This window comes from Dermacentor silvarum, chromosome 3 (assembly GCF_013339745.2).
Source record: "Dermacentor silvarum isolate Dsil-2018 chromosome 3, BIME_Dsil_1.4, whole genome shotgun sequence".
Lineage (NCBI taxonomy): Eukaryota > Metazoa > Arthropoda > Arachnida > Ixodida > Ixodidae > Dermacentor > Dermacentor silvarum.
In genome coordinates, this window is record NC_051156.1 from 218,540,715 (window position 1) to 218,565,469 (window position 24,755).

The window sequence follows — 24,755 nt, forward strand, 5'->3', positions numbered from 1 at the left end:
TCTATACCGATTCCTATATAAGAGGGATCAACCACATTTTTTTACCTCTGTCGTCTTCTGAATCCCCCCCCCCCCCCCCCCCCCCCGATGTTACTTTGATGCGCCGCACATGGCGCCTTCATCTGACCCGGTGAAGCCGGGAGCATGCAAGTTTGTATATATCTCTGACCCATCCAGCTGCATGCAGGAACAGAGCCAGTCCTTGTTGGATGTTGCGTTCTCGGCCACGTTGAAGCTGATGCGCAAATTCGATTCAGTGCAAGTAGTTTTATTCAAGCAAACCTTATCGGAATGTTTTCCTGGAGAGCCATCAGACGCCTTGACAGGGCCAAACCGAATAACTGGATGTGTGAAACTATGGTGACCCCGGGGATGAGAAAACACCCAACGTCACATGGTTTGCACAGCTATGGTCATTTGGGCTAATTTCTTATATTGCGACGGCTTACCAGAAGTTTATGTTGCAAGGTATGTGTGCCATGTCCAAGCCTCCCATCAACACTGGCCCCCAGTGGGCAATAGAGTTTTCCGAGGTCGTGTATATATATAAGTCAGGAGTATAGTCATTCGTACTGGCCAAATACGCCTTTAACGTGATTAACCATGCGCGAAGGTGTTTTCGGTTGCCTATACCACAAACGGGAGAGATTCAGACTCAGAAAAGACGGTATGATGAGAGGCGTTTATCATTGCTTCTCTGAGGTGGTTTCTTTCAGTGTAACTGCCAGCTTGTAAACATTAAAATGCATACGTAAAGATCTCCCTGACCGGACACCGGGGGGGAGGGGGGTGTAGCGGGAGATAGCACATTTTTTTTAAAGTTCACCCTTGAGCTCGCCCCTTTTGTGGGACGCATACGCACTTTATTAACGATAAGCTACCTTTAGACGGAATACACAAGCAGCGGCAAACCTGCATCAGCAGAGGCTGACAAGCAACACTTTCTTTTTAGTCACGTGACAGTGGCTTTTTCAGCAATTTTGTTGTGGCCGATTTTGCCTGCAATACAGAAACTTGTCTGAATAAACTTGCTCAAAGGAAGTATCCCTCTGTTGTCCTTTCACCACCGCGGAAGACTTCCAAGAGTGCGGTCGCAGACCGACGAGCGAAACGTTCTCGCGCCCAGAATTTTTCGTAGTAAAGAGCTCGACGAAACTTCGTCTGGTCAGGTAACATGACGATGAAGAAATTGCGCGCGGTCACTGACCAAGTCGAGGTGAAAAACACACAGAGCCGTTTGGGTACCAGTACGGGTTCTTTGATCGCACGTAAACTTTAATATTTTAAAAACTTTAAACATTTAGAAAGATTTCAGTGTGATCAAGGAACCCGTACAAGTCCCGATACGTCTCTGTGTGTTTTTCACCTGTATGACCGCCTGTGACGTAGAAACTCAGCGATGAACGCTTGACTGTGTAAATGTGCAGGGTGTGAACTTCTCTCTTCCTTCTCCTATTTCAATCACTTTTCCCCCTTCCCCCCTGCAGGGTAGCCTACAGCAGGCTCAGCCTGGTTAACCTCCCTGCCTTTCGTTTATGACTTCTCCCCCCGCCCTCCTCTCTCTCTCTCTCTCTCTCACACACACCTTCAGTTGGTCGGTGACCGCAATTTCAGCAGAATTTTTCGTAAAACGCCTCATTCGTCAAATCGTAGAACAAATTCAAATTCGTAAGCTTTACGGAAAATTCGGGAGGGTTGGCAGGTATGCATTTGGCGCAATTTTCTTATATCTAAAGAGCGTATACCGCGGACTGCGCTTTAGATACGAGAGCGCGCGTCCCTGTTGGCAAGGGCTGTTTGCTCACGTCCAGGTATATGCGTCTTCAGCCAGGTACATGGGTGGTGCAGAGGAATGAAAATGAGTAGCAATGGCTGTCGCTCGTATAAGAGGCCCGCGAAGCATTTAACACTTCATGCTCCGCGCAAGCTATATAGCTATACACAGACACCATATATATATATATATATATATATATATATATATATATATATATATATATATATATATGGACGCATTTACGCAGAGGCTCCGCAGTGAGGACCAAGCCGTTGAATTGCGCGTTACACAATCTCACTGAGGCAAACATTCGCGGACAGCGTAGTCGGTATACTGCATGTGGCGAAGCCCAGAATTAGGAGCTGTCCCCGCGACCGTAATGCAACTACGAAAACTTCCAAACTTTGGGGGCCAAATGAATGACAAACCTCGGGAGCGATCGTCGCGCGGCGTACAAATTGTCGCAACCCTCTTTATAGATATACGCTCCCCGTCTTATAAACGGTCGTATAGTCGGTATACACGCGTGCTGTGCAGAGACCATGATGTAGCCGCTTTAATGGCGTCCTCAACACTTCCGCTCGACCTCGCTTCGGAAGTTTAATTTTTTTTCTTCTTCACTTTCGTATACGGTACAAACCCGTGCGTGCAGTATATACGCCACGGTTCACACAGTTACCCGCGGCAGGAGAAGACGAAAGTCAACGAAAAACTCGGCTGGCGGGCGGCGATCCGACGTGTCCGCTCCCTGGGGTCCCGTACGGGAGGCCGGGACATTATTCGCGAGCGGCGCGCATAACTCAGCGGCGCGTGCGCACTTTTACGGCCCTCCGAAGGCCACCGCGTAGCGCGCGCACATCTTCCCCATCGCTGTTAGCCGCCACCCGCGCGGATGCGATAGTCGGCGCGCCGAGGGTTTGACAAGCGCCGCCGATCGTGCACCGCATGGATTAGTCGCCTATAAGGGGGCCATCCCGGGTGCGCGTGTGTAAGCGCGTATGGGACACGACTATGGCTGCAGACGCCGCGCTTGTGATGATACATTTCACCGGTGAGCAAGGCAGAGCGTGGGTATTGATTCGGAGAACCAGGGCTCTCGCACAAAAGGACTGAAATTAAAAAAAAAAAAAAAAAAAAAAAAAACGAGTACCAGCGGGCGACAGAGCAGGCGCATCCGTATAGCGATGCCTCCTGGTTATGTGCTTGTTGTGCAAACCTCCCTCTATAGCTCCAAAGAAACCCGTTCAGAAGATATATTCTCGCGATTCAGTCAATATGTGGGAGCACATCTAGAAAAAAAGAAAAAGAAAAGAAACGGGACAATTTAATAAGGAATATTTCCCGATCGACTTAATCTAATGAAATCTGCAGCCGTTGCATGGCTTCATTATTTTCTCCAGCCTGTGACCCTTTCTCGTTTGTCACAGCCTTCGTGGTGGTATATGTACAGGGAGATTTGAAATTAAGGCACGAGCAGTATGAGGAGCAGCAGGTACGTCGCTCCTTTTGCCTGCTTCATTTGTTGTTCCCGGTTTTTTGGCTTTCGAAAAGCGTACACGCATCAGCCGGAGTGGAAGTACGAACGCGAACGAGCGAAGTAGAACACCTTTGACACAGTGAATTACACACTCACACGCACACCACAACTCCCCTTCGCTCTTACCCCCCCCCCCCCCTCACCCGCAACACACGCACGCGCACGCACGCACGCGCACGCAGCAATCGGTGCGCATCTGTGACATTGAATGTCTGACCCATGCATCATCGGTCCAAATGAAGCTCTTCTTCAGAGACCGCCCTTACTGCATGCATGTGGACCGCTATGAACCTAAACTTATAATAAGCCCTCCACTCCAAACAAAACAACGACATCTCTGCCCTCCTCCTGTCCGTTGAAGTAATGTATATATTTCGATCGTGCGAAATCCATTTAAAATTAAAAAAGAAAAATGAAACATGTTTTTTTTTTCTTGTTTTGACACGAAGTATAATGGCAAATTAGAACAACTGGATTCAGCCGACTCCGAGCTCTGCTGGGCTTTTCCGCGTGCCTTCAGACTTTGTGCTTAGCTCTGTTCGCGTAGAAACGTCAATGTCGTCTGGAGCACTGACACACAGAAGTCTCAGGCTCGGTTACCGTTGTTCAGCCTGTAGAGTTAGAGAGATCATTCCGGTGCAACGACAACATAGATCTCCTCGTCGACCGAACAGCTCCTCCCCAGCCCCTTCCCACCGCTATCGCCTGGCCGGTCTGCACCTCCCCGGGAGGGGAACTCGCGGCGTGCGGTCTCCCGCACGAGCCGTGAACGCGCCCCGACAGCTACTTCTGCTGTGTGTATACATGGCCGAGAACCGGTACGCGCTATAGACGCTTTAAAAGCCATCAGGCGCTGTTTTTACGATCCAGGCCAAAAGTTGAATCACGGCTGCTGGTGTTGGCCCACGGAGTGGTGGCGGCGGCTAACAGCTCCCAGAGGTCATTAGGTGGGCCGCGCTAACACGGGACCCATTAACTCGACGGCTTTGACGAAATTAACGGGGCCCCGGCCGGTCTTTGGCCGCCGCGCTCGACGAGGCAGCGGCGACCCGGGGAGAAGAAGACGGGCTTGCCACTGCTCGCGTGGTCTCCCCTTTGGTCTCGGCTCGGGGCCACGCGCCAGCCAATATCTTCGGCGCTGGCCGCGAGATCGAAGCCAGCTGCCGCGCTTCCCCAACGGCGGCGCGGGCGCGGGGTTAGGGCTCCGTGGACCGGCCGCGTTATTCGTGGACCCGGAGTTGCATGCAGCTGCAGCGCGATATCTCGCTCGGAGGGGTCGACCATCGCGAAAGGCCATATGAGACCGAAGGACTCTCCATCGCCGAGATTGATTGTGTTCGCCCAAAAGATCTGCGAGCGCCTTTGAGGATATTAGCGAAGCCAAACAGTGGGCGTGCGCTTGCACTCTTATAGTGTCGTTTGTTGGTATGCTTGAGTATTAATGGTATGTATGAGTACGTGCTATATTCTGAATAAACTTACTGGCACTGTGTGCGCAGGTACAATCGGGATCAAAAGTATGCAGGCCACAGGTGCCAACGAAAAAAAGAATGCTGTTTTGTTGCCTAGTCAGTGAAATAACTTTATTTCGGTCCAGTCGTGCAGCCTGAATTCGGTAGTGGCAGAGCACACGCGCGCGTGTCCGTCTGATGCTGTGAAGGTCCCTATTCCACACTGCAAGGCCACGCCAGAAAAGAAGAAAATAAATATTTAGCTCATGCAAAGGTCTCCAATCTTTCACTCGCGGATGGTGTGCAGGCGGTCACCGATGAAACAGGATTCTTAAAGTAAGATATTCACACAGGACGCGCATGTCGACTGTGCGCATTGACATCACCCACAATGATTTTGGCGCAGATGAGCACATGCCCAGTAAGTAAGCGCAAATAAATTGTGACACCGATATGCAAATATTGAAAATATTCCAATCGATTAGAAATGTAGATCAGTCCGACGTACAGCCCGATGACGTTCGTCCAAGGCCGCTCAGTCAAAGCGCGCTTCATGCTCTTTGGACTGAGATGTTATGGTTCGTTGGTATATATCCTTCCGCCGTTACCCTATTCGTGCAGCTGGAGATTATTGTGCGCTGCGTAAGCACATGTCCTTCGAGTCTGGGAGAGCCCTTGAGCCCCAAAGGCTGCTGAGAACAGCGGCAGGCTTAATTTTTAATCGCTTGGAGATATCTAACGTGCATTAATATTTCATTACAGTATAAGACAGCCTTCCGGCGCCGCCGAGATGCCATCTCTTATGAACATTTCTTGTTAATCGCCTATATATCTGCAACGGAATGCACCGCGAGAAGTTGTAGAATTGCAAAGAAGAGCTATGTCTTCGTTACTGCCGCCTTTTCAGTCCATGCACACCGGCTCTATCGAATATGGATGAAGAGAAATAATTTACGAACAGAAAGTTCCACGTGATTCCCGTGTTAAATTGAACATAGAATATTCACTTCAAAGCCTTGCAACTGCGACATTTTTACGCGCTCACTTTTTACCATGTTGCTCAAAAGATATCTATGCTTTGCTCGCTGATCGATTTACTTTTCTATTTCCTTCTTTATGTCCCTTTACTCACGTGTGAGCCAAGAGCCCGAGCCCGCGGCGTTAGGCTAAGGCACGAACTCTAATCTTCAAATACTTTCGCTAGAGGTTATTATATTATCATTGAAAATGCCAAGGCGGTGACCGAAAAAGAGTCATATACTACTATATGCTATGGCCTACACTGCGTGCAACTACAGACCGAGAAGAAAAAGCGAGGAGCCCCCACCGCGTGATAGTTGGGGGGTCGGGAATCGACGCACTCGGTGTGGAACCCTTTGGCCCCTGCAGCGCTGCGTGGTCGCTCGTTAGCCGCGGCCATCTTCCCGGGGCTTATCCCTCGAGCCGACTTGATTCCTCCAGACCCAGCCTGCGCCCGAACCTCTTGCTTCCTTTCATCCCCGTTCGAACGTTGGCTGCGACCGCGTCAACTGGCATCACCTCCCCCTCACCCTCCCCGCTTTCCTTCTCTCGTCCTCGCGTCTTCTGTATGTGTGTCTAGGGGAGGGGGGGCTTGAAGACAGGCTACAGGGGACGCGTACCGTGGACGCGTGGTCGGGGTTGACTTTGGCAGAGATTAATTTTGGGAAAATGAGGCCGTTCGATGGAGGTGGCGACGGTGTACGTGCTCGAGGCCTCGCGGGGTGAGCTCCATTGGCAGCGGCTTAGCGGTGATTGAGAGACTGACAGCGCTTGTCACCTTGCCCTGCACCGTCTGCTTGCTATAGCGCTGGTTCGTTTGAAAAGGAGGAGGAGTCTGTCCGAAGTTAGAGTAATTGAGACATCTACATCAGAGCATAGAGAGCGAGGGAAAAAAAGTACAGATGAACGTTAGAGAGGCTAACCAGAGTAACTGTCCAGTTGGTTATACTCTGCGTTGGGGAAGAGCGTATGAGGACAATTGAGGCTTGAGAATGAATGAATGAATGAATGAATGAATGAATGAATGAATGAATGAATGAATGAATGAATGAATGAATCAATCAATCAATCGATCGATCAATCGATTGATCAATATAACAATCAATCAATTAATCAACTTTTATATCAGCTAAGGTTTGGGCCATGGCATAGCTATAAAACTTGCAGCTTCACCAGATGCATATTGCAGAACTCGTCTACCTCGGGAGGCGCCAATGAAGTTTTAATTACCTTGGTGGCGGACACAGGAAGTATTCTGGTAAGTAACCAGACTGGCATACAGTTGGGCTAGTCATGCAACGTGTGAAATTCATTCAACAAGGAGTCAACTTTGCGCACATACAGTGCGAAAGCTGACACCCCCCAACCTTCTCCGATTGTTTTTCGTCCGCTCTGGCTTGTGGTCTGATACAACCTGAACCGAAGAAAAGATCTCAAAGAAAGCGAGTGAAAGTGCCTGTAGGGCACAACGCGGTTACTGGCTGTGTATATGCGGGTCAATTCAGCTTCTACCTGTCAGTATAGGTTCTGTTTTAAAAACACGTAAGAATACCTAATATCGTGATGAATGCGCCTGACTGCACTCAGTGTCGACTCCCAGCTTTCTTTCTTTCCTCTTTCTTTTTTTTTTTCTCTGCCTGCTTTGTCTGTTCAAGCTGTACGCAAGCAATGCACGGAGCACGGGACTCTGGCGGCTGCCGAGTGCGACGAGACGGGCGAAAACACTGCGCTGTCCCACGGGAGCGCGGCGGCCGGCTTCGCTCGGCCATCCCCGGGATCCGCTAACGACCCGCGCCCGCCGAGCGGCGCATCCATGGTCCCTTCTAACGAAGCCATCGATCGGACAAACACAGTCTCGCGCGCGTCTCCCCGCGCACGCGCCTGTGTGTATGTATAGACTGAATGTGCGTATACGCGCACACAGACTGCGGCAACGTTTATGTATGGGCGCACACAGACAGGAGCCGTTGACGACCGATGGGCACGGTTCGGTATCCCCGAGACCACAAAGCTTGCTTGCTCCTCGGGGGCCTTGCAGTTCACGTCTGGTCCCATGACCCCGAAGAAATTGCCATCGACAGCCACGGGCAAGAACGCCCTCTTCGTATAGAAGCCCCGGTGCAGTCCAGAACGGAGCGAGTACTGGACGCGTTCCTGTCTCCGTTGCGCTCCTATGAACAGCGCAGAGAGCACACGCGGGCGTTTTCGAGGCGGGACAAGCGTCCCAGACTGTTGGCGCATCCCTGACTTGTTATAGCCTCCGTCCCTCATGCTAAAACGCTTTCACCAAAAGAAAAAAAAAAGAAAAAAAGCTTTTTATGAATTCTTGCGTCCTGTATGGAAAATGAATGCCCCGGAATCTCCATAGATAGTAGCAATTTTTCTGTATTCCCGTGGCTGTTATTTAAGGACCATGGTCCTGAGTAGCATGTATACAAATGCCAGCAACAATTATCTGCGTTTTAATAGATAGTTTCCTATCTCTCTACTCGCTAAACATGTTGGCTCTTCACGGTTGTACAGTATGTGGCGAGAACAGCCCCCTTTCTTGCATTCTCTTTCTTTTACCATCTTCTTTCCCCTTTATTTTTCTCAGCCCATCAATTAAGATTGATAACATTTAGAGAAGTGAAAAAGAGACGGCCCGAGCGAAGGCCCTTTGTACAACTTCACACACTATACACATGGCAGATTCTTTGATGTGTGACTACAAGGCATGCGAATTAATTGCTTTCTTCATACCAGATCGCCGTCTTAAATTTGTACGCTCCACTATTCTCGCACGTCAAACTATTTCAGTAACTTTCGCCGCGTTGTTGGATGAAGAAATGGAGCTTATATCTGATATTCGTTTGGTGACGTCACCAACACTGTCGCCCATGAGAAAAGTCCCTGCAGGCCCATCACCGAATTCGTATATATAAGCCCGGGCACGCAGGTTTCGGAAATGATTGTGTCAGGGCATCCTGGCTCACTCTCTCTAAAATTCGGCCATCTAGGCAACCATTCTTTCCAGACATCGCAGCGTGATATACGTAACAGCGATTAAGACCGCCGCTCGATGGCCATCACTGCATGTGTCGAGCCTTCTCGGCCCCAGACGCGGATTGAGGGAGGGGGGGGGGGGGGGGGGCAAAGTTCGCCGAGAAGTTTGCCAGCCCTGCCCCGCCTTCGGTCATCTTCGCAAAAAGAGCGGCCGCGTGTCCGGCGAGCCGCGATCGGGGGCCTCGCGCGCGGTCCGGCGGCATCGGGGCGGAAAGGGCGCCGCCCCGCCGCCCGAGCCCCACGCTGCCGCTTCTGCTGCTCGGATGCGCCGACGCCGCCGTCCGTTCGCTCCACCGGCGCTGTTCGCGCCGTTTCGTAATGAAATTTGACGGCCACTGGCTCGCTCGGCTATGCCGGGCACGCGGATGCTCTCGGACAGGAAGCGATTGACCGTGAAACGAGTCCGGCGCCATTTTTCTCCCCCTGATTACGATCATTACAAGCGCGCGCGCGCGCGTCAGTGACGGACCATCGCCGCCGCCACCACTGGCGCGCGCGGGGCTGGCTCTCTTTTTCAGCGACGGCCGCCGAAAATCCCGAGCCTGCTCTCTCAACGCGCGATCGCCTGCGCTGCTGCTGCTTTTTTGCCCCTATTTGTTTTCGTTTTTCTTTGTCACCGCCCCCCTCCCCCGGCCCCGATCGTGGTCGCTCGTTCGTGCAGCGGCTCCTCGCGAGCGCTGCAGTGTAAGGTGAGAGCGCGTGAGGCTGGTGATTACACGCTGGTCCGCCACTGCCGGCACGGCCACGTGACCAAGGCCGGCGCGCACGCCGCCGCTTTCTGCTCGAACACGCTGGTCCGGACGCGAGAGAGGCGCGCGGGCAGCGCTTGACTGGGGAGAGAGTCTCCTGTGTTCGGCTCTTCGGTGTGGGCCCCGAGCTCTCGCCCCACTTCGTAGTTGTTGCAGTGTCCGTTTGCCGGAGTTTCGCAACACGTAATGAGTTCTCCATTGCCGTTGACTCTGTACAGTGATCATCTCGGACAGCGGAGTATATAGTTCGACGCAGTTCTCCACGCTTCACCTATCACTTCCTGTGCGTTCTGACGGAAGAACAGAAATGAGTAGCGCAGTTGGCTTTCACAACGGCTGCAGCGTAATCTTTGTAACAGTAAGAGAGAGGAATGGAAAAGCAAGGTCAACCAGACGCACGCCCGGTTTGCTACCCTGCGATGGAAGGAGGGGATAAAGATCTCCGGAAGTGTAGACAGTAACGGCGCTGAGACGTATCACAGCAAAGGCGTAGGAATGTAGCGACACCACATGGATTTACTTTTACTGAAAGTGTCACGGAAGCTTCCATAGGAAGAGTACGTTGAACGGTTCTGTGTTTATGAGTAACGAACGGGCCTTCGTATGACGTATACACGTAATGGCTCTTAATTCCGCACTATACTGCGATACCAACACTATTGCATGGAAGCGCCTGGATCAAGTGGTGACCTGTTGTTTGGCTAAAAGCGATGCATAACGAAAGACACAAAACGATAATACGGACAACACAGCATTGCTAGCTGCAAGAATTCTGCACTTCGGGATCGCAATTGCATCCTATAGAGCGTTAGCACACTATACAGTGTGTTAACACAGGCTAGCCTGACTGACTGAGCTGCCTCGCTGCGTACTCCAAGCGCATTCTGCGTGCCTGCCGCGTATATATACGAGACGCGGAGTGCGCCGGTGAAGGATATAGTACTGCACGCGCCCTGCGCGTCCTCTGTCGAGGGAGGGTGGTGGCCTGTTTACCGCGCGCTGAAACAACCGGTCGGTCGCAACTATTCCCGAATTTTCCCGTCTCCGCCGCCGCGCGAGGAATGATGGACGACGACGCGGGAGGCCCTCTCGGTGCGTACACGCCACGCCGCCCCGGGTTTGCGCCACGCCACGCGAGAGAGTGTAGCGTCTCGCGTCGGCGCGATGGACAAGCGCGAGCGCTGGAAGAGACTGTCCGGCCGAGATGGATGGTGATCGCGCCGCGCGCATCCGCGCAGCAGCAGCGTCCGGCCGGCGTCCCAAGCGCGAGGCACGGCAACGTCGGTGGTGGCGAGAACGGTCGGAAGCGCAAGCATCGGCCCTCGGGCGAGCTGCAGTCAGGCCAAACTCATTTTCTCGCCGAGAAAGTCGCCTTTCTCTTTCGCTCGAGAAGACAGCAAACTGCCACAACCCGAAAGAGAGGGTAAGACAAAAAGAAAAAGATCGACGGGAACCAGAGGAAACGAAAACATATACGCGGCGAATGTTCTTGTTATAGTGGAGTCGGTGCGGAAGAGGGAAGGGGACGCACTGCCGGCCCCGCAAAGTGTGCTCCGCATCGAGCGCCCAATCTTATACGTATAGCGCTTCTCGCGGTGCCTTCTTCTCTTCGCGCTGTCAACGGGATGCGCATCGTTTTTGGCGAACCGTGAACACTGGCGATGGCGTGGGCTGGCTCGAGAGGAAAAGAACAAAGAAAGAAAGGATTGCGTCCTTCTCAGGATTGCGCCTTCGTGCGGCTCGCGTTCACGTTCACGATTTGCCGCGAACAACCCTTCCGTCCTGCAGCGCTGAAGCCGATTCAGTTCATTTACTTACTACAGTTCATTTACTTCGAGGAGGCAAAGGAACTACACACAATCAGAGCATCGGGTGATACAGTTATGTAACTTTGCTCGTGCTTGACAGACGCGATATACCTGTGCGCGATGCGAACAGCAAGCGAGGTTCCATTGTTGAGCAGCTTAGCATGTACCATATATAGGGTGGTAGATATTACATGGGGAGCCCTGCATCAAGTATCACTCGTCACCAACGGTGAAATTTAAACCAGTATCCACGAAACTTCTATCATGTAAGCGCCGTCTGCGCTTAAATTTACTCTGACGCAGTGATCGTCTCCGTATACCCCGCCAATCGCTGTATCATGAATGGATAGTGCCTGAGCGCTGGTCCGTGGTGAAATGATTGTATGCATGTAAGAAAAAAAAAGGAGAATGAGGTCCTAGTATATATAAGCGCACGTGTAGAGAATCAGGATGTTATTGTTTCATTGAGGCAACCAGCACAGCAATTTATAGGTACACTTCGACGCGTGGATCGTTGACATATTAAGGAGGATGGAGATACTTCGTTGAGAACACGAAAATTAAATGCAACAGACTGTACACATACCTGTCTCTGGAAACACCCGATCTTCTCATATAAGATTTCCGTGACTCATTGGAGGAGTGAATTATGTTATCTGACCGAGCAGGCAGAGATTGCCTTACAGTAACCAAGTAGCAAACCTTCCGCAGTAAAGCTACGCCAGAAAACTCATGCAATTAAGAAAAACAAGCTGTACACGTCAAAAGGAGAGAGACAGAAGAAAGGGGAAAGGCAGGGAGGTTATACCAGATGAGAAGATCCGGTTTGCTACCCTACGCTGGGGAGAGAGGGGAGGGGGAGGTAAAGTGACAGGAAAGTAGAAATAGAGAAAGATAGGAGCACAGACACACAATCACAGTCGGTCACAGGTGGCACAGCACAGTAGCACTTGCAGCACTATAAACATCTGTCCGGGCTACAGCCGCTTGTCCAAGTCTGTTGCCCTTAAAAACACGTCAAAGCTCTGGGTGCATCTAATGCGTTGCGGTCACACGGTAGGTCACAAGGTGCGGTCTGCCGCTGAGCACGTCACCGCATAGATTGAGTGAAATAACTTTTATTAGAGGTCCGGCGAGGACGCGAACTCGTCGCGCACCCGGCTATAGTCCCACGTCGGGACCGGCAGGTATAGTCCACCGGCCCGGTCGCGGGCACGCCGCACAGCCAGGATTTGCTTGTCTATAGCGGGGCTACGCAGTAGGCATATATATCGTCAGAATTATTCAGCAACAACAGAGCTAGCAATTCAATAGCTGTCCATCCACAAGTATATAGTTGCTCGTAGCGTTTGCACAGCTTACACTCGCAGCGGTAGCTATATATATATATATATATATATATATATATATAATATCATAAGCCAACAAACACTGACACCAAGGACAACATAGGGGAAATTACTTGTACTTTACTAATTGAATTAAAGAAATGATAAATTTATGGAAATGAAAACGGATGAAACAACAACTCTCCGCCGGTGGGGAACGAACCCACGTCTTCGCATTACGCGTGCGATGCTCTCACCATTGAGCTACCGCGGAACCGCTTTCCCATCCACTTTCTGGGGTATTTATGTTTTTTGCAACTAGAACTAACCCTGGGAGTGTTAGCCAGCGCCACCACTCACAAACCTAGGGGCGGACGTGGAACATCCTTTCTGCCGCAGGCGTCATGAGCACGTGATCTTTTTGGGTGATGGCAACTGGTCAATAAACCCACATATGCTACCTGAAGGCATCAATGTTGCCGGATTCGCGACCCTCGTTATGGATTGAACGAGAAGAAAGGGAACCGAGGGGCCCGATTTTAATTAATGATGTCATAAGCCAACAAACATTGACACCAAGGACAACATAGGGGAAATTACTTGTACTTTACTAATTGAATTAAAGAAATGATAAATTAATGGAAATGAAAATGGATGAAAAAACATCTGTCCGCAGGTGGGGAACGAACCCACGTCTTCGCATTACGCGTGCGATGATCTCACCATTGAGACACCGCGGAGCCGCTTTCCTTTCTGGGGTATTTATGTTTTACAACTATATATATATATATATATATATATATATATATATATATATATATATATAGCGGCTGTCGTGTAGCGCTACTGAACTCGTGGTCGCTGCATGGTTCAATCCCGGCCGAGGCAGGGCTGCATTTCGAAATTTAAAAACTCGCTTTTGTATTTAGATTTTGGTGCAGGTTAAAGAAACCCAATCGATAAATATTACTTCGGAGTCTCCTGCTACATATTCAGATGGTGGTATACTGGCACCTAAAACCCCAGAACTTTCTTGCGCAGTTTATATGCACGCGACATAAATAGACACAAAATAAGCAAGGACAACAAGAGCTGCGTATATACTTAATAATGCTGAGCCGCACACATGTAGGGAGTCGTATACATCGGAAACGGCCAAGGCAGAAGAGAAGACTTCGTTTACAGGTATACTGTGGACAGAATGTGTAATAAAACAGCACCTAAACACGCACTCTAATGGCTCTGCGTAGGCCAATTAAACAGGTTGCGCGAAGAAGACTCATAATTAAAGCGGGCGGCCCGCTTATTGTCTTGACCTCTCACGTATACACTATGATGACGTTCCGTACATAATGGCTAACGATGCGTCAGGTTTATCACTGGCCAAATATAGCACTGATAGGCAATTGGTGATGTCACGAAGATAAAGATATCATTTCAGCGCCTTCTGAAGCACCTTGTATGCAATTACGTATAACTACATTTCATTTATGGTTTCCTTGACTTGATCGACTGTTGGCTTTTCGTAAATATCAAGATAAAATACCTGGATATTATTTATCTTTCAATTACAACTATTATTCTCGCCAACTTCCTGCGACCGATGTCTTCAAGTCCAAGACCCGGACATTGGCGCCACTAATAACCGTTTATTATCTCTTCGTCTCTTTATAAACCAGGGAAAGCCTTCGTGCCCATACCTTGATTTTATATGTCATTGTAATTTTTATTAGTCAAGTGATTCTTGTGCCATGGGCCAGTGCGTCTTCGCGCGCAGCTCTTCAGGAGAAAGAAGCTCAAACGACGGCACACGACGCCATGCATCCGCGACCGATTCGGGCTGCATGCGTCGCGTCGTCGCCCGCGTAGGCACCCGGCGGGCAATCACGTTTAGCGCAGGTAATTGTCCAGAGAAGCGAGTCGTCGCCCTGTCTCTCTCGCCGTTTGGGCGACATCCGGTGGCCGTGACACCACGGATGTCGTCGCCGGTCTGAGGAAAAGGGAGTCGCGCGCCAGCAGACGCCTCCGCTTATGCGCCTCACACGCGACGCATGCTGCAGAAGAACAGCACCAGGCATTAATTTCCGGAACCTTAATTGAGGCACCGCAGGATGCTTCGAGCGAACGTCGCTACTTATATATTTTTTTCTCTGTCTCTTTAATGGGAACCGCTTCCTTGGAGTTGGAGATGACCGCGCAGAACAGTTGTAAAGTAGTAAAACGACGACGCATTTCAACCAAAGAAATTGAGATGGATGCCTTCCTAAGAAGAAAGGCTGGCGTTTGTAGAGCCGATTCACCCTCCTGACCATCTCGTTCACGTGATGGGCGCGTGAGGAGCGAGATAACCTGCGATGTCTTCGTCGCCGTGGTGCGATGGCAGTGCGTCCTGAGTCGATTCAGTTGTTTCGATTGCGCGACACGGTTTCGTTGCACGCGTATTTTGTTAAGAAAAAGGAGTCGCAGAAAGGCGAAGAGTCGAAGTTATCAATTGTGGGCGCAGAAATAAAGCCACAGACTGGAGCCTGGGCAACGCTGAAACTCGAGGCTGTCATTTCTTGGTTCACCTAATGTTTATCGTCTATTATATTTGTCGGCATTTGTGAAAATTCACTACTTTATTTCTAGGTACTTTTCTGATATTGTGCTTTTAGCCTGTGTATGTATGTATGTATGTATGTATGTATGTATGTATGTATGTATGTATGTATGTATGTATGTATGTATGTATGTATGTATGTATGTATGTATGTATGTATGTATGATGTATGTATGTATGTATGTATGTATGTATGTATGTATGTATGTATGTATGCGAGAAGAGGAGCCACCAAGGGGTCCGATAGTTGTGATTACACACACACACACATATATATATATACATATATATATATATATGTGTGTGTGTGTATTATAATTAATTTCCATTAATTTATTTTATATATATATATATATATATATATATATATATATGTATATATATATATATATCATAATAAAATCGGGCCCCTCGGTTCCCTTTTCTTCTCGCTCATTACATAACGAAGGCTCGAATCCGGCAACATTGATGCTTTCAGGTAGCATATGTGGGTGTATTGACCAGTTGCCATCACTCAAAAAGATCTCGTGCTCGTGAAGCCTGCGGCAGAAAGGATTTTCCACATCTGCCCCTAGGTTTGCGAGTGGTGGAGCTGGCTAACACTCCCAGGTAGGGTGCCTCGATGCCAGCGCCGCCGGCGCTGGGCATCGAGGCACCCTACTCCCAGGGTTAGTTCTAGTTGTAAAAAACATAAATACCCCAGAAAGCGGATGGGAAAACGGCGCCGCGGTAGCTCAATGGTGAGAGCATCGCACGCGTAATGCGAAACGTGGGTTCGTTCCCCACCTGCGGACAGTAGTTTTTATTGCGATAGCAATTATATGGACACTCAAAAGCAGATTTCTGCCGTCGGCGTCGCCGTCGCCGTGAGGTTCCGTATGACGTCATTTGGAGATGAAATCGTCGCCGCGCGCCGCCGAACGCTGTATGTGCGAGTGAAAGGGCGCGAGGGACGCGCGCTTTCACAGGGAGTGAACGCACGGCGGAGAACAAACGCGCGTTCTGCGCCGTGCTCGCTTAAGGGCTGCAGAAGTAGGCGTCTCTTTTCTCCTTTACAATGACCATATATGTAGAGCAAACGCGCCTTCTTCAGACGCGCGAGAGTCCGTGGGGGAGGGGGAGGGAAGGGAGCCGACGTTTAGCTGCGGCACCAAGTGGCTATTTATATCAGAGGCTCCAGCAACAGTCACCAACGCCGCACGCATTTTGAGCTAACGCGGGCAAAACGCCGATGGCGTCGACAACAGTTCTGCGTGTTGTTGCTACCAAAGCCGCTCACCTTACTTCGTATGACATTGCTCTGTTGCTATCGCATTCATTGCTTCGCCCTTAGGGCGAAACTGTGACATTTTTCATCCGTTTTCATTTCCATTAATTTATAATTTCTTTAATTCAATTAGTAAGTACAAGTGTTTTCTCCTATGTTGTCCTTGGTGTCATTGTTTGTTGGCTTGTTAAGATATGATAATAAAAATCGGGCCCCTCGGTTCCCTTTTCTTCTCGTTCATATATATATATATATATATATATATATATATATATATATATATATATATATATATAGAGAGAGAGAGAGAGAGAGAGAGATAAGTGCAGGGAGGTCGAGCACGTGCACGTTCACTTGACTGCTCTACACGGGAGAGGAAGTAAAATAGAAGGAATAAGAAAGAGGAACCACAGAATCAAAGAACAAATTCAGCCTGGTGGCAGCTTGCTCCGTTGGTCTAAACTGGATTACTTAAACCGCGCATTGCTACCACTACATATCGCCAGTTCTAACTAGCTAATAAATTAACATTCGTTTATTACTGCTTAATTAATTATTACTTCAGGTCAAGTGTTACAATTGCGGAAATCAAATCTGTTGGTCGGCGAGGCATGTCTGCTTATAGGAGAGAGAGCTACATTTATTACGATACAAAAGCTGGGAGGTCGGCCTGAATCAAAGTTCTGACCTGCTACTCAGCTTGTAAGTTGGAAATGTGCTATTCACCTAACATGTAGTATATTCCTTGATATGTCAGTTTTGTCCACCTTAGGCATTGTGTGTTGCGCATGGTTTAAGAAATTACTATTTCTGTTGCCGTGTTTGCGAGTTGTAATCTTGATTCATGTGTATTTTTTTCGCGACTTTAATAAAACAAATTTGAAAGCATGTACAAAAGTACACCAAAGACAAACGACATAATTCGTCGCTGTCTTCAAGCTTGCTTTTCTTCTCGTTTTATTGCAATATATTTTATTCAAAATTGGTTCAGAGGTTACATAATGAGAAGTATTCGGCGTCTTATAGGTATTCAAATGGCGAAATCAGAGTTGAACCTTAGCGAAAGCTTTGTTATAGCTTTCTTACGCGCGTTTCATTTCTTTAGCACACTGAGCTCGCTATACTTTCCCATCAAGAACGCTATGTTACGGTGATATGCGCATGCTGATACGTGCCAAAGATACGAGCCATAGGGTGTCAACTTTTCTTCAGTGTGTAGAATGAAGAATTTAGTACTGCCTCACTCAGCTGCTTACTCTCGAGCTCGGTATGCTCTCAGTCTTTTGAGCACTTTACTTACCCGACATGTACAGTCAACCACAAAAGTTTAAGGACCACGGGATCTCAGAAAACGTTCAATTCCCGAGAAGCCTGTAGCAGTAGCCAGTAAAACTATGCGACAATGTCGTTAGCATGTATATTCTAGTCGAAGCCCGAAATGCAAATACTAAGCTGCGTTGCAAGGCTGCGGAGATATTCAGCCTTTTTCTCAGATTTCATGGTCCGTAATATTTTGTGGTTGAGGAGGCCTCGCCTCGTCCGAAGCAGCCGAGAGGACGATATTATTTGGGCCTGCGGCAGCCGATCGAGGCGCTGCAGCCAGCTGCGTGTGCGCGCGCTCCCTCGAAACAGCCGCGGCTCTCCGACGCGTCCTTCGCTGTGGTCCCACACGCGGCGGCGGCGACGACGCGGTCGGCCGTCGAGGTGTTTGCTCGCGGCGCGCTGCCCCAGTGCGTTTCGTGGCGCGACGAACGAGACGAGCGCAGCAAGCAAGGCGTGACTCCATTTTCCGCGCCGCGCTGACTCCGCTGCCTCTGACGAGGCGCCGCCGCTGGGACGATCCGGATCGCCTGCCGCGCTCTCCTCCTCTTCCACTTCGGAGTTGCGCGCTGTATTTTGTGCGCGCTGCTGCCTTTTGCCTCATCTCGGGAGTCCTTCTTCGAATCATCTCTCTGTTATTTTCTTTGCCCGCTGCAAATCCTTTCTTTGGATTTTTTTTTTTTTTTGTTACTGCGCGCAAAAATGTACACGGTGGCGCGCGCGCACACGGCGTCGGCGTCCGTTTGCGCCGCGCTGCTAAACAAGTTCCAGTTAGGGGGCGCTCCATTGTGCTCGCCGAAGTGGGAACGGCAGCGCGCTTGGACACGCACGCTGCGCCGTCAAGCCGCGTCCTTCCGCGCTCGGCGTCGCGCGCCGGACAGCGCGGCGTTGAGCGACGCCAGCGCTGAGCACGATTGCGAGAGTGCGGCCGCGTACAGCGCGCGGTGAATAGCGTTTCCTCGTCGCGGCGTGAACCGTGCTCAGCCTGGTGCGCTCCGTCATACCTACATATTTCTCGCTGCGCCGTGTGTTCTGCTTAATGTTTTGCCAAAATTAGGAAAATTCGGGTGAATAAGCAAGGATAATAGTGCGTAGCTCCAGCACAGCAGTTTGGATCAATTCTGTCGAGAATGGTATTTCGTTTCTTGCGGCAAGTCGGAATTGTGTTCGGCAGGTGTAAACACACACACACACACACACACACACACACACACACACACACACACACACACACACACACACACACACACACACACACACACACACACACACACACACACACACACACACACACACACACACGCACACGCACACGCACACAACAAAAACAAATGTTTCTGAGCAGTTCGCCAAATATAAATGTTCTTGTGGAAAATAAAAATGACATCCCTCGTTAGTGCCGCCTTCCAAACATAGCCCTTGCAAACTACGCATGCAAGAGCCACGGAATCTTAACAAAATGAAACACGAAAACAGGGATATGCAGATTGAATGAACAAGAAAAGAATAGCATTCAATAAAACGCTTAACGGGATTCAAGTTGCGACAGTGAGAATGAGTAACGTTTATCTATTCCTGATTCGCCAGGAAATTGTACTAATGCGCGTACTGGCACTGCGTTGCAATTTTTATGCGATTACCATCCTTTGGAAACAATCCACGTTACGGTTCGCCCGGTTATATCTAACCTCGTTCGCACAACTTGGGTCACTGGATGTGCGCCACCGAGTTTAATATGCAGCTCTTCATTGACGAAAAATAAAAATGCTGCTAATGATGATGATGAGAAGGAGAAACACAATTTCTTGTACAATTTAATATTGTGTGGAATCGCATCCGCGTCATCTACCGAGTTCTTTTTTTCTTTCTTTTTTTAGACTATACAGAATCTACCCTGGCAGATACCTCAATTCTAGACATTAAGCTGGATTACCCAAAGAGGTGGACATCACTTACATTAAAAATCGAAATGCGTAATCGAATAATTAACAGGAATTAATTGAATAACATTGAAATTATTAGCTCTAAGGGAGATATTGCAATTGATGAATTGTAGACGGTAATTTCGCAAGCGTTATCTACATTGAACCAATTTTGAGGATGACACCAGTTGAGATAATAATTTCCAAAGTGTGCGATGAAATAAATCGGCGTTCCACTTACTTTTGTGCTTCAATGCATAAAATGGCGGTTTGTAAGTGGAACAATAGTGCATTTTTACCGCAAGTTTCATGTCGCTTATGTCTAAACCACTGCGATCCACAGAATTCGTTCCATGTGAATATGCATTGAAAGTTCACCAGCTAAATTCGTAAATTACAATATGCGGCGCTACGTAATTAATAAAAAGTTAATTAGCGATGTTTGTTAACGAGTCGATTATGCATTTCAATTTCTCGTGTGAGTTATGTCGGTCATTTCGAGTAACCCATGCCAAGAATAAATCTGCTAAATCGATTCTTAAAATTTTGTTATAATCTAAAAAGAACCTGTGTATTCAGACACACAATACGGTGAGTCGGTGCATTGCTTCAATGCTAATCACATTAACATCCACAGTCGTCCTGAGATGGTTTCTGCCATAATTTGTTTGTGATGGCGATGGCTCTCAAGATTTTATGTAATGATATTGGCCTCTTATTTGAAGCAAGTATCTTGGGGAATGTTCCTTTCGTCAAATTCGTGTACAGATTTGGTTTAATAAGACCGAATGTTGAGCAAGTTGAGCACAAAACTAAAGCAGAGAAAATGACGTTTGTGTTGTCATTGTCGTTCCTTCTTGCGACCGTGTTTGCACGCCTGCCTTTGAGTAACCGATCTGGTGTTGGTCTCACCGACATTCAACAGTGATTTGAAATGCGCTGCGTTGCGTTGAGTCAGCAGGTCGACACAGCTACGTAACGGAACAAATTTAATTCGCAACAGAGCTACGGTTTTGCCTTAACCATCTGTATACACAGCCAACGTGAATGGTCTCTATACCCCACGCGGCTCACACAAACACCTTGCACCTTCGCCACGGTTCGCTGCGCCCTGATGAGCGAGGGGAATGCTCCACACCTCTCCCCTTCCCTCTTTCACTGTAGTATTTATTGTGCGTTATAACGACCTTCGTAAACCATTGTGTTTGCGCAGTCGCTTGTGTATAAGCGCGTAGGTTGTCGGGCTTTTGATAATGTGAACCGTGCGTATTCAGCTCAGCGTGGTTCGCTGCCACGTTTTCTTCCTCTTCGTTTTTCCTTTTTTTTTCAACGCGTGCCATTTTTTGTTTGTCTTTTGCTCCTACTACGTTTCGTGCTAGTTAATTTAGGTCAGTGTTTGTTGTAAATTGATAACGGACCTCTCGTAAGCATGTAGGCTATTATGTAGTACAACCAGTACATCATGCCAGCGTTTACGATGTGCAGTATCAGAAAAGCTAAATTAAACGATTGCGGCAGAGCCCATCTGACGATGACGGTAATGCGTCAGCTTTGAGTCAATATCGCGACACAACGTATTGCCACCGTCGAAACGAGGCAGGTGTAACGCGTGTACTGCAGCAGGCACGCGCGTGGCCACCAAGGAGTTTATGCTGACACCATGAGAGAGTGCTTTGTCTGGGGAACGATGGATAGCATACACAGCAAGGTGTCTCGTTTTACACCCTCTTTCTTAATTCAACTGGTTAGACGCGAATCGCTAACTATATGTTCAAGAATTCGCTATAACTCGCGGACAACTTTCTGTGGCAATGAGGGGAAAGCTACGGGCGCGTGGCTGCTGCACATTTGTTACCGCGCCAAGTAGTCCGGCAGTGTTTGACAGTGCTTTTGGTTGCTCGGAACAGCTGGACGCTGAATCGACGCAGCTTCCACGTGCGACGGTTTCGCGTTTGCTCAGACACGGAAGGGAAAAGCCGCAAAATAAGCAAGCTTTTACACTCAGTGGTGTGTTCTGTCTTATTTAATTGTTGCGAATAATATGTTTATGTTTCCTATTCCACAGCCTATATTAACGTGGATTTAAACGTGGGACTCTTTTCAGAAGCGCTCTCACTTGTGCGCGCTTTGCCTTCGTAGCTTTCCCTTCATTGCCACAGAAAGTTGCCCGCGAGTTACAGAGTCAACGTGCCTGCCTGGAACACCTTGTATTTCCCGAGGGATCAGTGATAGCTCGCAAAGAAACTTCACGTCTCCTAATCGAATTCTTAAGAGAGACTGGTTTGATGGACATACGGTGAAATCCTGCAGCGATATTGGGCGACGCTCGGGCTGAGCAATTGCCGGCCTTGATCGCCAGGCTAAACCCGCCTGTTGCTACAATTCACCACGACCATCACACATTTCCCCGCTTTCCTTCCGCGTTTCTAATCAACGCTATGCGTGTTATAAATGTTGTATTGCGATTTGATATGGCGGTTTACTGATGTACCGCCAATCGTAGTTCGAATTCACGCACATTGCAAAGAACGGTTCAAGTCTAGACAGCGCTTTGATTATTGTATTTTAGGCTACCGTATTTGACCAGCTTGTATGTAGTAACCTGTCACAAAACGTTCTTACGTACGAAAATATGCATCTACGAAAAATGAATCTTATGACACCCCTGAATTATGATGTATGTGCTATCAACCGGGCGCTTCGGAGTCTTTTTTCTGGTCTAGATCCACCCGAATCCTTAACCTCCCAATAACATTTAGGCCACTGATTAGGATTCCACCCGCAGCTTCCACAACGGCGCATGTCGTCATAAACAAACCAGCTACACCATTTATAGAAGCATACTCGCGTGCATGCGACTGCCGTATTTACTGCAGTTTTAATTCCTGGTCGCTGTCGAGGTGGATCTGGGGACGCCGTTGCGGGAAGTGAAGCGACCTCGATCGCCGTCGCGTGATGCTCCAAAACTCGCGCGGATCGCGCGCGCGGGACGCATGCCTAATGAATTCCCTCCTCGCTACATACTTCGCAGGCGGGCGACGGACGCCGACGACGGCGGACCGGCGCGCGTGTCCGAGTGATGCTGCACGGCGGTGCAGCGGAGCACGTCGGGTGGCCTGCCTCGCAGGACGCACGGACGTGCGGGAGTTTCATGCGGAGCAGACTCATTTCTCGCCGCGCTCAAGCGGAGGTGTTCCGCCTGATGGGGGCCCGAGCATCGCGTGCCGCCGTCCCATCGGGTGCGCCACCACCGCCGTGGTCACAACCCTCCCCTGCGTCCCTCACAGCGGCGGCTGAGGACGGAACACCCCCCAACGCGGTGTCGAACCTCGCACACCGCTGCTACTGCGAGTGGCACGCAACGACACGAGGAAACGGGGAAAAAAAAAGAACAGCACGAGCTACCGCGCCCAAGAATCTCAGAAAACTGCACAAATCAGGGGCCTCGCTCGCGTCACAAAGTTCTTGGCTCGCACACTTTGAGAGATGCCGCGTATTAAGTCGCCGCTACGGGCCGTGGTCTCTCTCTCTCTAATGTCGCTCGGCCATGAGCACGGCCAGCTGTTGTCGGTGTGCTGGCGGCTCGGTGCGCAAAGTGCTTCCTTGTCGGTGACCGAGAAGATGATGTGGTGAGAAGTGCAGAAAGGAGAGGGATCGAAATAAGCACGCAGCCGACTACTTCCTCGAGAGGTGTGAGGGTGGAAGCGGGTCGGACCGAGCCACGACTGATGGTGACGGAAAGGAAGAGACTAGCCGAAGCACTTGCAACGGACCACTATGTTCAACCAACCAGACGAGTTCTGCGCTCCCGCAATTAAACTGCGGATGCGACGCGACTGCCCTCGGTTATTAGTCGCTTTCTTTAGAACTACTGCTGTTCGCACACCGACAGAAACAGTTCCAGCAATCGAACGAATAGACGCAGAATAATTGTTTTATTTCGAAATAAGAAGTACGCAAGTAAGGCTCCTATAGCAGGCTTGCATGTATCAGCTATAGGCGTTTTATAAGCTACGGACCACACAACTTTAACTGACAGTAAACGTGGGACTGAAAAATTTGTTCCTCACGTGATGCGAAATTTCTTGACGGCACAGAGATGCTTGCCTGCCATTTCTTTCCTATGTCTTTTGTCTGTCTAAAAATTAAGCCTCCCTTTCTTCTCTGAGGACATTTGATACCGCAAACGCCGTATTTTTCTTAGAAGACGGAATAACTAGCATGGCTAAAGAATCGTTTTATAAATAATAGTACTCTCGCACGATTAAACTGACTAACTAGCTTTATTGAGGAAGGCATTTTTCTGCAGGTGCTAAAAAAGATTCAAAACAATCAAACGACTTAGGTATCTCCGGTGCGTTTCTTACACCAAACTGGCGCCATTCCGCGATTCCATAGCAAAAGGTCATAGGCAGGGGTCAGACAAGGCATGTCTCAAGCTAGAGCCAACGTTTTGGCAATAGGACTTGTCTTCGTCGGGCAAATCACCTAGTCTAACTAAAAAAAGAGAGAGAGCTAGTTGGTGCTGCTGCTTTTGGTGCGACATAAGTTCTAGCACGGAAAAAAAAAGATAACAGGAAAGGAGCGCTCTGTCCTGTCCCCTTTCTTTTTCTGTTAAGATTATTTTTCGAGCTAGAAACTATGTCACAGCAGAAGCCCCTAGTCGAAACGTGACGCCAAACAGAGACATCCCCTGTTCGACCTCTGTTAATACTTCGTATTCATATTCCTCTGAACCTCTGTCTTGTTACTGAAAACATGTTAATTTCTTTCTACTGACACACCACTTGCGGTACTGGCTTATTCACTCCTCACAGTGCTTACGTTGCTGCTTCCAGGAGCGGCATCCATCACCTATACACTGCAGGCACTGCCACCGTTATATCGCAGAAATTTCTTCTCCGACATGCTGCCACAGTGAGGACACTATTT

General features: G+C 49.1%; 1 protein-coding gene across 1 annotated transcript in view; it reads right to left on the minus strand.

The window, feature by feature from the left end:
- Positions 1-24,755, minus strand: part of LOC119446677 (uncharacterized) — a 274,791-nt gene that overhangs the window by 205,780 nt on the left and 44,256 nt on the right.